The following is a 13,508-nucleotide window of genomic DNA, read 5'->3' on the forward strand; positions in this document are numbered from 1 at the left end:
CGACTCCCACACTGCGAGCAGCTGCGCTGAGCTGACGGAGGTGCACGAATCTCTGTCTGGCTTGCAGCAAGCTCCTAAATGTGCATTGAGCAGACCTACTTAGCTTACTTAGCTGGGGGGTGGCTGTGGGGGGCCTCGGTAGAAGCCGTTGTGGCTGAGCACCTCGAGTCAGGACTGCCGTGCCGTTGTGAGCCATGATACTGCAGTAGTGTCCCAGCGTGTTGATGGAGACAGCACCTTTTCCAGCCCAGTTACTATCCACAAAGCTAATAGTGCACTGGCGCTGGAGCTAGCCCTGGGGGTGGCATCCTGGGACCTTTGACCCCCAGCTCGCTAAAGGATTGCTCCCTGAGCTGTGAGACAGCAGGAGCTCAGCTGCGAGGGGCACTGCCACCCTTGCCAGCGTACTTCACGGCTAGAAAGGCTCTGGGCTCATCCATGGGGAGAGGGGCTGGGGTAGCAGCAGGGGGTGGGATGAGTCGATAGGGACGTGCGGGTACAGGAAAAGAGGGGGGGGGACAGGAGCATCGGTGTCACACGAGCACAGACAGCAAGCCTGCCTCGGGTGAGAAAGCGAGGGCGTCTCGGAGGCTGACTCAAGGACTGTGGTCTGCTGGTGTTGCTGGATTTGGTGGAGGCCACAGCCCTGCCCTGTGCTGCTGCCCGGTTCCTCTTGCCCCCACCATGCCCTTGCCCTGCAGCTACTGCCCAGGCTTCGCCCCGTCTCCCGCTCTTCCCCTCTGGGTGTAGCGCTTGCCCTGACCTCATCCCTCAGCCTTATGCTTCTGAGGCCAGACAGTCTCCAAGCCTTGCTGCATCATTTGCCACCTGGAAAAAAAGGTGGGGGAGCCATGGAGGGCTTCCCTGCTGGGGTGGCTGTGTCACGGGCTGTCTTGGCAGTGTGGGAGCTGAATGCAGCTTGCACGTGGATCTCCAGCTTGCTGCAATTGTGGCGTAATAACCGCAGGGCTGAAGTGTTGCAGCCTGCTCTGTAGGGGCCGGGACAGAGGGCCACGCTGCGGAGGAGTCCCCAGGTCCCTCCTCCTCCAGGGGCGGTGGGGAGCTCGGCCAGCCTATTCCAGGTGGAGGCGCGTGCTGTCCTCCTCCCCTGCTCACCTGCATTGGCTGGGGCAGGGTGGGGGCCCATGGCACCAGGTCCTCAGATCGCTTGTGCTGTCTCCCGGGGCCAGTCCCCAAGCAGGACAGAGGCCTCCCTGCTCCCTTTCCCTCCCCTCATGCTGCTGTACCAAGCCCCAGTGCGTTAGCCCCACTGTTGCCCGTGGTTTCAGGCTGGTCTGAAATGCCCCCAGGCTGCCCGCTGCACGTTCTCCTCCCCACCAGTGTGGGCCCAGGTTAGCAGCTGGCTAGAAACCTGGTTCTGACCCACCCCCCCAGCGCTTTGCAGCAAGGGGCAGACTCATGCAGGTAGCCCAGCGAGACGTCACGCTGCTTGGTTGAGCTGTGCAAGCCTCGCTGGCCCAGCCTGGCTGGCCCACGTCACTCACCCGAGCTGTTGGTGACATGCTTCCCATTCCCACCATGGAGCAGAGGCTGGAGGGAATATTCTTTCTGCAATGCAAAAGAGAGAGACCTGTGGTGACCGTCCTTTTGTGTGGGAGCAGGGGATGTGCTTCCTCTCCCTCTGAGCCATCCCATGCTGTGGAAGAGCCCCTGGCCTGGCCCTGCACTGCACCCTCACTCAGGTGTTGAAGAGCTACGTGTATGCCATTGCCTAGTGGTGGTGCCTGTATGTACATGTACGTGTGCACTCACACACACGTGCACTCTTACCGTACAACAGGGCTGCATCTGAAGGGCTCTTTCTCTAGGAAACGGCCGTGTTAAAGAAGGCCATCCATTGAAGTCCCACAGTGGGGTCCTGGGACCCCTGGCACATCGGCGGACCTCCACATCTACACTAGCAGTGTGCAATGGCACAGCAAGTTGTCCACTGCCAGTCGCCTTCCCAGAGTCCCACAGCAAGTCAGTGGCCGAAGCCAAGGGTCTTGGCTCCCGGGGAATTGCACTGGCCCTCAGGCCCCTTCCCTCACTGTTAAATTGTTTGCAGTATACGGCTCCAGCATCCACTGTTAACAAAGACTCTCTGATTTAAGCTTCCGTTATACAGGTCCGCTTACTGCAAGCTCAGACCATCTGCTTAAAATGTAAACTGCCCGACAGCACAGCTGAATCCATTCCCGTGTCCGTAAGCTTTCAGGTCTCTCTCGGTGCCTTGCCGGTCCTTCCTGTATTTCCTATTACCCTGTCAAGCTACTAAGTCATCAGGACTGGATTTCTGTCGTAGACTAGCTAGACACGGGGCCAGAAGAGACCTTGGAGGTCAGTCCATTGCTGTGCCCCAAGACAGGCCAGCTGCGCCTGAACCAGTTGATCCCAGTCCTAAGCTACCTCCCAGTTACAGCGCTGTTCCTAACATCTGACCTAACACTTCTTCTTTGATCATTTTGGCTGTTCTCTTCCAGACTCTTTCCAATTGGTCCACATTTTTTTGAGACCCAAAACTTCACCAGCGCTGGGGAGAGCGGAAGGATTATTTCCCAGTCTTGCACACTCTACTCCTGCTTACATGTCCTGATGCATTGTTGGGTTTTTCTTTTTTTGCAGCAACCTGGCATTATTAACTCATTTTCAGGCTGTGATCCGCTATAACCCCCGGATCCTTTTCCGGAAAGCTTCCTTCTAGCCAGTTGCTCCCCATTTTGTATTTGTGCAGCTGACTATTCCTATGCATGGGCAGCACTTTGCGTTTGTCCATTTCTCCAGTTTGTCAGGAACATTTTCTACTCTCATCCTCTCCTCCGGTGTGCCTGCAGCCCCTCCCTGCTCAGTACATTTAATGAGCATGCTCTCCAGTCTAGGATCCAACTCGGTAATGAAAATGTGGACTGGCTGGGCACAGGAGAGACCCTGCAGACCCCACTCGACAGGTCCTTGCAGTTCAGGAGTGATCCATGGATACCTTCTAGAGGCCAGTTTGGCAACCAGCTGCAGTCCCACCTAATGGAAGTGTCCTCTTGAGCACATTTTCCTGGTTTGCTTAAGAGGATATCGTGTGAGACAGTGTCAAAAGCTTTACTAAAGTTCAGATATGTCACGGTTCCTCCTTGTCACAAGGTCTGTTACCCTGTCATAGAGCGAGCCTCAGCTTGGCTTGGCAGGACGTGCTCTTGGCACATCCATGTTGGCTGTTACTTAGCCCCTGATCACTTTCTAGCTGCTTGCAAAGAGTGTTTGATTATTGCTCCAGTATCGTTTTGGGAATTGCACTTAGCCCGTCTTCCCTTTTCCACTGTTTGTGCCCCTTGCCCGGTCACCCGGCGCCTCTCCCATTCTCCGTGCGTCTCGGAGATCACGGCTATCAGCTCTGAGGTGGCTTTGACCAGCTTCCTCAGTGCCGTGGGGAGAAGGATGTCAGACCCAGCTGATTTGGAAACGTCTGTGTTTTCTAAGCAGTCGCCAATCTCCTCCTCACCCCTCGCAGCTTCAGTCCGTGTCGCCCGTGCTGATTGCATTATTAGTCTCTGGTCACACTTTCCCTTTTTAGGGAAGCCTCAAGCAAAAAAGGCATTAAACACTTTGTCCTTCTGGCCATTCTGTGTTATGAATGGTGCCTCCTCGCTGAGTCCTTGGACTTTGTCTGTCTGCTAACATGCTTGTAGGACGGCTCCTCCTCCTGCCCTCTCCTGCCCGGTCTGTGCCTTGGCCTTTCTGCTTTTGTCTCTGCAAGCTTGTGCTTTCCCTTTCTTCTCGTTCTTAGTGCCGTGGCCTGGTGTCTGCCCAAGGAGGGATGGGTGCTGTTGCCTGCCCAGCTCTCGAGGTTATCGTTGCACAGGCCACTGGGTTTGCTGAGCTCTGGATAAGCCAGTTTGCTGGGAGTTTATCAAGGGGAGCACAGCATGGTTTTAAACGTTTCATCGAATCCCCAGGGGATAGTTGCCAAGGTGGAGAGATGTGGGACCATGAAGAAACCATTATCACTGAGCACCTGCTTTGGGTAATCGGTAGGAAAACAGTGGCATTAACATACTAAATACTTTCACAGTTTGACTGTGCCTCCGGGCCCTCAGACAGCCTCACAAGACCACGTGCCCGGATGCCGCCCGAGAGCTCGTCTCCGGCGTGAGGCCACGTGCGCCGTTCTCAGGGGCAGGGATGTGCTGGCCACCCCCGTGCGAAGGCGAGCGATCCTTTTGGGGAGTGAGAGGGACAGAAAAACCTCTGTGGAGCCAGAGCGCGGCGGGGTCTTGCCCCAGACCTGTTCGGCTAGTTCGTGGCTCGAGCCACGATTCACTCTGGCTTCTCCGCGAGTCAACGATTTCAACCTGCGCTCTTAAGTCTCCGGGATTAACAAAAAGCCTTTGTATTTCTCCAGGCTCCCTGAAGGTTACTGTGTCGGTGCCGCTGGTTGCTAGGCGCTGCTTATCTGGAGCCGCTCCTTGAGACAATGCCTGGCAGGGCTTGCAAACTCCCCAGTATCCCTGACCGAGCCGGGGGGCTCCTGCGCTGCCTGCCCCGAGACAACGTGGTACAAAGACAGCCCACCCCAGGGCACTGTCACCGCTCTCGGCTGCTTTTCTCACTTCTTCTATCCCGAATTTGAAGCCGTCACCTAGGATGACATGTTCCTTATGTTGCTTCTTGTATTGGCGCAGCTCTGCAGAGGGATGTCGTGACCCAGAGCTCTCCAGGTCCGGTACTACAATAGCGGCTCCCGGGCAGCTCGGATAGAGGGAAACAAGGCTCCCATGGAGAAGCTGCCCTGCTTTGGAGCAGCAGTGGGAATGGTTGCTGAGTATTTCCATTGTGGCAGGGCTAGAGGCCATGGCGGGATCGGGGCAGGAGCTGTGCAGACACTCCCAGCCCCAAAGACCTAAGTATTGTCATAGAGTAGGAAGAAAAAGAACGGGAAGAGAAAGGAGATGTCATTACAAGACCACACGCGGCACTGTACTGAGTCAGACCCGTGGTCTCTCTAGTTACTGTCGGGTCTCTAGCAGCGGCAGTAATTCTGGTAGGTACTTTAGAGCGAACGGATACGAACAGGGCATGGTCAGAGAGATCCACCCCTTGTCAGACCAACTTTGGCCTCCGCCATCACGGCTTCAGTGATATCAGGGTATCTGATATCCTGATACCACGAACCTAACTGTTCTGCCTAGCTATTAATCGGCCTGTGCTCTGTTCATCTGATCTGTTTGTGACCCCCCTGCCTCCACAACCTCCGGTGGCAGCCAGTTCCACGAGTTAGCACGCGCTGCCTGAAGTCAATCCCATGTTTTAGAGATGGAGAAGTGCAGCACAGAGGAAGGAAGGGAAAGTCGCACCAGGGGAGCCTAGAGCAGAGCAGAGCCACAGACAGCCCGGGTCCCGGGGCAGCGGGATAAGCAGGCGATTCCCACCTCTGGGCAGCTGCTGGCTGGGTTAATTGAGTACCTTGCAAGGGAATAAATCTGTCTGATGAGTACAGATTCCACCAAGCCACTGATGAGGTAATGTAAAATAAATAATGAAACACTGCTCATCAGAAATCATGACTGTGACAGGGCTGTCGGGGAGGGCAGGAGTCTGTTCCAGCGCGTGGGCGTTCGAGGGGCTGCTCCCTGCCCTGGTTTCGTAGCTGGCTGAGTTCGTTTCACAGAGGCTGTTTCAATCTCAGTGAACAGTCATTCAAAACTATCCGGCATGTGACATGAATCCTCCCACGAGCCCCTGGCGTTTCCATGCTCTGTATGGCACAAGCTGCCCTCCCACAAACATGTGGCAACGTAGACACGTCCTGCTGATCCAGGCTGGGACACGCACGAACCATCCACACGCGTCCGAGCTCAGTCGTTTCAGGGCTTCCTCCTTCCGGGCCGCTGTGGCTGCATCTTTATTAAATCTCTCATCTCGGCACGCTGTGAGCACTGTGGGCAGAGGAGGAGTAATATGGGGCACCGTTTTAGTTCGCAGACCTTACTGAAGTCCGTGAGGATTTTGCCTGCGACTTTCATGCCGCTGGGATTTCCTGCCCTGGTGGGTTTTGCCCTCCCAGGCTGGGTAAACATCCCCCCCCCGGTTTATGAAGGGGGGTAGCTGTGTGCGATGGCTGACCCCGCTCGCCAGAACACGCTGCGCTGTCCCCGGGAGATACAAACGGCAGAGGACAGAGCTCAGCCAGTGCGAGCGGCATCGTTGCACTCGAGTGGAAGAACTGCACTGCTTTTCCCCTCTGGGGCCCTGGGTCTTGCTTAGCAAAGTCAGGGGCCCAGTAAAATAACTGCCCGAGGCCTGGGACCACTTTAATCCTTTGGGATTAAAACTCTGGGGTAGTGGGCATGTCCACAAGTGGCTGGGGCTGGTTATACGAGGATTTCTACTCGAATCACTAGGCACTGCGCAGCCCAGGGGGAGGGGTGCCCTTTAGTGTCATACCCTTCAGGGGCTGAGTTAATAATTGAATTACCTCCGGGATAGGAGTTTCCGCTGGCTCTTGCTGGGCCATACAGGCAGGAACTGACAAGGCACTGCTTTTCAAATAAGATCGCGACTCGGGGGACAGGACTGCAGTAAAGACAGAAACATGGCCACCACTTCTGGGAGTGCGTTTTTCTCGGGGTGTCTCTGCCACGTGCGCCCGGCTCTGCCTCTGCTCAAGGCAAATACAGGATTAAAATCCCCCAGCGGGTGCGCGTTGCTTGGTTAGAGCTCGGTGCCCGTGGCGCCGTCTCTGCTCTTCTCGGCACACTGGTGCTTCTGACCTCCCCGACAGCCGTGCACCGACAGGAGCTGGCGCCCCGGCTCAGCACTGACAGCCTGGCTCCAGGGGGAAGCCGGGGCGGGGGCGAGGGAGCTCAGGAAACGAGGCTCCGAGGGGCACCTCGGTAAATCGGGATTCGGTCTGGTTCTCTCTCCTGCTGGCGCCAATCAGGAGTCACTCTACCGGGGTTGCACGGGGAATGAATGAGGCCTGTTGGCTTTAACAGGCTGACTCGAGGACATGGGGAAACTGCTTTGGGTGGAGGAAGGTGTGTGGCTCGCGCCTTGTGTTGCTGGGCTGCGGAGTGTTTGGCCTCTCTGGTAATGGCTCTGTGCTGGTCTTGTAGCCTGGCACACACAAGCGAACGGCCTGCGTGCCCTTCCACTGAAGGGTCCTGGTGGTCCCACATGCGTGGCCTGTCCCTGTGCTCCGCTGAATTTCGAAGTGCAGAGGAGCTGCAGGATCTCCTTGCATGGCCCCTTCAGCAGCTCGCTCCCAAGCAGCAGATACGCGGTGTCCTGCCATGTCACCACCCTCCGCAGCCCATGCTGCACAGGGGGACTGCAGTGCTGTTGTGCGGGTGAAGCTGTCTGCGAGGCCTGTGCTCCTCCGGGAGCCCAGCCTGCCATGCAAGCAAACCTCTTGGGCAGGCAGGCGTCTCCTGGAAGGGTTCCCCTGCTCTGTGCTGCTCCCGTGAGCAGTTCCCCAGCCTCACGCTGCAGATCAGCAGAGCTGCTAGTCCCTTCTGGCTCGCGAGAGAGACAAGGGCATGAGTTTGCTACGTGCTTCTTTTTCCCACGTGGCCTGGTCTCACCATGCCCACGCTCCCAAGGTCAGGGATTGCAACCGTGCCACAGGGGCTGGCTTTCCCCTGGAGCCGTTGTCTTGTCAGTGGTGGGGATCAAGTCCGGGGAGCCTTTGCGGGAGGGTCTTTTGTCTTGTGTGAACGAGGCTGAAGGATGCCCTGGCACTGGCGCTTGCAGAGGGGTGAGCCACGCAAAGCAGGAACAGAGGGTGCGTGTTTCTCAGGACGTAGAAATGCAAGTGCTTGAAAAAAGATGAGGACTCCAGCAGCAGCCAGGGCTGGGGGTTCAAACGAGCTCTGAAGTTGAGGCCAGGGCCGCTCCATTCACGGGCTGGCAGGAGCCAGCAGCAGCTTTCCTTCCTTTCCATGGTGAGCAACGCTGCACACCAGGCTCCTCCACACTGGTGTCTGCAGTACTTCTGCCAAAGGCCATGCCAGCCTTCCTATACGCAGTTTTAATCATGTGCTGCTTGTCCCACACCTGGATAACACAGTGCTGGCTCTCAGCAAAATTAATACTGTCGGTAATCTTGACTCGTATTTGTGCTTTGATTAAAGCTGGTCGACAAGCCAGCTGTCGGCAGGGCCAGAATCTAAGTAGCAATAATGCACATTTAATTGCTCCGTGATAATTGTATCTCCACATAGATTTAGATCCACATAAAAGCCCCTATGTTACAGCATTATAGTCGCAGTATTATGTTGCCAGCCAAAATCTGAGCTAATGAGTTACAAAAGGGATTGTTTTGATCAGATCCTGGTGACTAAGAAATACTAAGGTGTACACAATTCCACCAGGCATCGCAGCAGTCACAGCCTGGCTCAGATCGCAGATGCACGCGGACCCTAGCAGTGAAGGTCCATGAAAATGGCTGGAGTTTACCCCGTTTACTTTCATGTAAGCGAGACTGAAAGATGGTACATGATTCCCGTAAGTTGTCATAGAGACTATGGATGCCACTGGTCAGTGAATGAATCCTTTGATTCATTAAACCATTGTATTGCTTAAAGTAGCAGTGGGCAGATCAGAGAGACAGGTCATTTTGGAACAGTTTATCTCTTCATGCTCATTCATAGGGTTTGGGACCTGGGCCAGAGCGGATGAAATCGTCCACTGGACGAGGCGCAGTTTTTCCATCTGCGGTGCAGAGGTACAGAAGTCTGTCAGGTCACCGATCCACTTCCTTCCAAGTATCACAGGTATCTGCTGTGTGCAAGACTGAAGTTTAGCTTAGCGAGCCGCTGCGTATGCTTGCATGGCTGCTGTCACACTCTCTGCACCACAGACAGGGGCATACCCAGCATAGTGCCCAAAGGCCTACGGCACAACTGGTTCCAGCCTCAGAAATATCCTTTCTCTGCAGATCAGGTAGAGGGGACGACTGGTCAGATAGGGATAGGCCAGTAATGACCTAAGTGGACACTGGGGCCCATTGAGATCAGTTGACTGTATCGGTGTATACAGCAATGGTGAGACAGAGGTACACTTGGTGCATAGGGGCTGCTTTGTAGTGGCTGGGGATCTGGGAGAGCACTGAAGAGAGTGGTCTCTTGGACAGTGTCTCTGTGCTAAGCACATGATGGAGCAATGGCAGTTTGGCAGGTATCGCGATCGGGGCTGGCCGTCACCCAGAAAGCTGGTATCTGGGCACACGCAGGCACTCCAGAGTTTGTCTGCTATGAAATCTGCCGCCATTGCAGTCCGATTATCTTGGAAAGAGGCTGTCTTTATGTACAGTGAGAGGAGCAAACAGTGCCTGGCAGGGCAAGCCATGGCTCAGCATTCAGCCAAAGCCCCCGCTCGCCAGGGCGGCCAAGTCTTTGATTGTTTGCTCACAAGCAGGCCCCATTGCCTCCCGTTCCCTCTGCATTGCTCTGGGGCCAGGCGGCAGTGCTGAGCAGGCCAGGGCAGAGGAGAGGAAGGGGAAGGGGATCAAGGGGGTGGGAGACTGCTGTAAGACCTTTGCCATGATGAAAATTGACCGTTTAATTCTACTTTTTGCTTTCCGTCTCCTTGCCAGTCTTCGATCCAGCATACCTCTTGTCCCATGGCTCCTTGGCTCTTTCAGTCCCCGGCCTTTGGGGAGTCTAAATAAATCATGCCAGCTGGCTTGCCTGGATCGGAGGCAATACAGACGCCTTCAGAGTGTTTCAAGTGGTTAGCGAACCATGCTTGTTCTCTGCAGAAACCGTGCTGGTTACGCTCTGTTGCAGTGTGATCTTCCGTTGTATTCCATCATTGTATTTATCGCCACCAGTCCGTCCCCCTTGTCAGGTACGAGTGTGAAGTTTATTTTGCAGTCCCCGGGCTCTCCCGCACAACCTTTAGTAAGCCCGAGTGCCACCTTTGCCACCCTCCAGTCCTTGGGAGCAGGTCTCCTTCTAATGAGCCGTAACCTGTGCATGTTGGTAGCTCACCCCTTAATTCCTGCTGTCCTTCAGTACTTGCATGTGCCGTCCAGGCCTGTCGGCAAGCGCTTTCCTAATGATCGGTTTGCTTCGGCGTTCTTTCCTCTGACGTTTCCGGCTCTGATCGAGCCTCCCTGGGATCGCTGGAAACTGCACGTATTTCTTAGTTATGGGGAATCTTGAAAGAGACTTCAGGGCTGAGTGAATGTCTTATGCGAGCACAGCCTGGCTCTTTGATGCCATGTACAGTATGTGATCTCACCTTGGCGTCAGTGCCTCACGGCCGAGGCTGTTCTAAGCCAGCCCCTTGGTTTGGCACTCATGTGCATACCTCTGAACTTGCTGCCTCTGATTATTTTTTTCAAGCAAAGCACAAAGGTAATATTACCTCTCTTCCCTGATCGTAACACAGTAGATTTCACTATCACGTTGCAAAGTGCTTCACAGAATATCAAATTATTGGTGTAACATTTCATCACTGATCTTCCGACCTTCAAAAATCTGTGACATTTCACTGGGGCTAAAACTTGGTTCATGGCCATAAGACTTCTCTACAAACTGCCTTCTGGGTTGTCCAGGGAAAAGGCTTAGTGACCCGAAGGTTTTCTGACAGCTGTAGCAAAAAGAAGTGAAGCGTGGCCTTTAAGGCCAGTCACAAGATCTCATTACGGCACTATTATCACATTACTGCTGCTCACCGGCAGTTCTCTGTGGGTATCAGCCAGGCGGCCACATTATTAGCTATTCAAGTAGAAGATTGCAAATGCTTGAAATAGCGCTTTGTATTATTTTATTCATAAACCAAACACTGGTGGACACAGATGAATGGTTCCCTGACCTTTGGGGTTTGTTTTTCTTTCCATTTGGCCTTTCACACAAATCCCACATGCACCTGAAATACCAGGAGGCCGCACTCGGCATGGCCATGCTCGACCATGGCTGGTCCTTGCAACACAAAGACCACACGGTGCTCTGGGACTGGACTAACGCAGGGGGACAGTGCTGCTGGCACGCGTGCTTTATGGACTTGCCTTGCAGTGCGGTGGTGGCCGGAGGCTTCTCAGTGAATCTGGGTAAGGGACAAAAAGCTCCTAAGAGCCTCAGTGACCTCCTGACCAGAGCTTTTCATTTCCAGAGGCCTGGGCTCACAGTTGGATTCAGCCTGAAAGGGCCAAACAGTCTAGTGGTTACATCCTGGCCTCGGTCCCTTTGGAGCCCCAGGCCTTTGGCTGCGTGGTGCTGTGCAGAGGAGAGGCTGCAGTCTGGGGGCGACAGGTCAGGACTGACTTGCCTTGGCAAAGCCCCAGCTGGATTCTCACCAGCGTGAGGCGTCACTCTCATGAGCAGCAGATGCATCAACATTAAACACAGCAGATTCTCGTTTCTGAGTGCTTCGTGCAATTGTCTGCATCACATAAGGCACGTTTATTGCTCAAGAGACGTGTTTTTGCACCGTGTGACTTGCTTTCACCTTATAACACTGTCAGAGAAGGCAATTGGTATGGATTTAATTAGTTCATCTCTGCCCCAGTTGCTTTTTGTGTCTTCTTGTGCCTCTGGGCTTGGATCTTTCCCAGGCATGGACTCCTTTCTGCCTCGTTCATTTGGATTTTGTTCTTTGTAAAGCTTTTTTTGCTTGCTGCACTATGAAGATAATGATGGAGTAACCAACCAGGGGGCTCTAATGTAGAGAAACAACTGATGAATGAAGACTACTTTTACAGGTTGCCCAGATGAAGCTGGGAAGAAATAACCTCCTGTTCTCACTCTCTAGAACAGCCCCTGGCTCAGCCCAAGTGGAAAGACCCTCTCCCCCCAGCAAGAGTTACTCTCAACGCTAACAAACGCCTGGCCCTGTGAGATCAGTACTGCTTTTATTCTGGTCTCAACAGCCGACTTCCTGCAAATTAGCTGAAGCAATTAATGGCAGGACACGGCACCTCCAGCCTAGCCAGTCAGTAGTCGGGGACAGTTTAGGAAGCACAGAGCTGTCAAGTCTGACACACCAACTCAAAGGACACAAGCCAAGGGTGTGGAAATATCCCAGGAACAGGACCTTAAACCTGGGCTCAGAGGTGACCCGGGCAGACTTGCACCCTCCTGCTGTAGCACCCTGGAAGGGATATCAGCATCCCTCTTGGCTCCCTGCAGCAACTGAAGATCTAGGAGCAGAGCTGCTCAGTCACAGGCAAAACCCATGTCCCAGCAGATGCTCCTGGACCAGCGGGAACATCCCGTACGCAGGCATCACATCACGTCGGGGCTGGAAAGGCAAGGAGGGAGGGTGGTGAGCCCATTGCTGCAGTGCAGAGCCACTCCAGCCCCAGGCAGACACCCTCCTGAGTGCCGGCGGTGCTGCTCTGAGGAGGGGGCTGCAGGCACTGGCTGGAGGGAGGGAGGGGACACGTATGCTGCTCCTGAGGGGTTTGGTGTGTGTCTGTGCTGCCGCTCGCTGCGCTGTGTGACTTTGCCATCTAGCGGATGCCTTCCTTGGCTGCAGCAGCCCATTGCTGCAGGAGGAGGGGAGCCTGCACCTGCTGGCAGATCGTCCTCCTGCTCCCGCCTGGCTCCTGGGCACTGCACCCCTGGGCTGCGCTGTGGCAGGGAAGGGGCACAGCCCTGTGGGACAGGAGCAGCGCTGAGGCTGGGGCAGGCAGGGCAGAACACCTCCCGCCTGAGCCACCGAGCCGGATGCAGCTCAAACCACGCAGCCACAGAATGGCATCTCTGCAGCCACAGGACTCGGGGGCAGGGACAGGTGTCATGGCACTTAGTGTGCAGCACCTAGCACACGGGGAGGTCACGCAGGGGGTTGATCATCCTCTTATCACACCGCTTCTGCTGAAGGAGGCATTCTTGGGTGTGGGGAGGCTCCCCCTCTGCTGTGTTCGTGGGGACATCAGTAGAAGGCGGTAGAGACAGCTTTGCTTTGTCCCCATGCTTGGCCCTTTCCTCTGCAGATGGCTGAGGTCAGCTCACAGGTCTCGACAACAGGAAGATTGCAGGAGGGCGTGGAGAGGCAACCAAGTCCTCTGGCAACTTCTGTTTTGCTGGGTTAATGGTTTTATCCCTTGGCCAATGTGTCCTGCTTCATATTCCCATGCAACAGGACCCAGCCACACTCCCAGCCCTGGTGCAGAGGAGGGGGCTGAGCATCAGCGCCTAGATACGGAGGGGTCACGGCACTAAGTGCTTTGGGACCCATTAGTGATCACGTTCCTAGAGACTCGCGCAGTGGTAACTCTTCTGTTCCCCGCCTGTAGCTGGCTTGGCAAGGAGCAGAAGTGAGGCACCAGCCTGGTGAGGCCTTTAATCAGCTTGACCAGCTTTTCTTCGGCAGTCGCTGCGCTCTCACGGCACTGTCAGCTGGTGTGTTCACTGCGCAGTGATCTCTCTGGTCACTTCCCCACCAGTGACTCCACGGGTGCATCGCATGCCTTGTGCTCCGCAGGCTGGACGTGTCCCTTCGTGCTCTGCTGTCAGGCACTGCTCCAGCTGGATGCACTCCTGTGACTTGTGCTGTCCCTTAAAAGA

The 13,508-nt window shown here is 55.1% G+C and overlaps 1 long non-coding RNA gene across 1 annotated transcript in view; it reads left to right on the forward strand.

The window, feature by feature from the left end:
* The window catches only part of LOC109286202 (uncharacterized), a 226,871-nt gene that overhangs the window by 38,085 nt on the left and 175,278 nt on the right, over window positions 1–13,508 (forward strand). The window lies entirely within an intron of this gene.

This window comes from Alligator mississippiensis, chromosome 12 (assembly GCF_030867095.1).
Source record: "Alligator mississippiensis isolate rAllMis1 chromosome 12, rAllMis1, whole genome shotgun sequence".
Taxonomy (NCBI): Eukaryota; Metazoa; Chordata; order Crocodylia; family Alligatoridae; genus Alligator; species Alligator mississippiensis.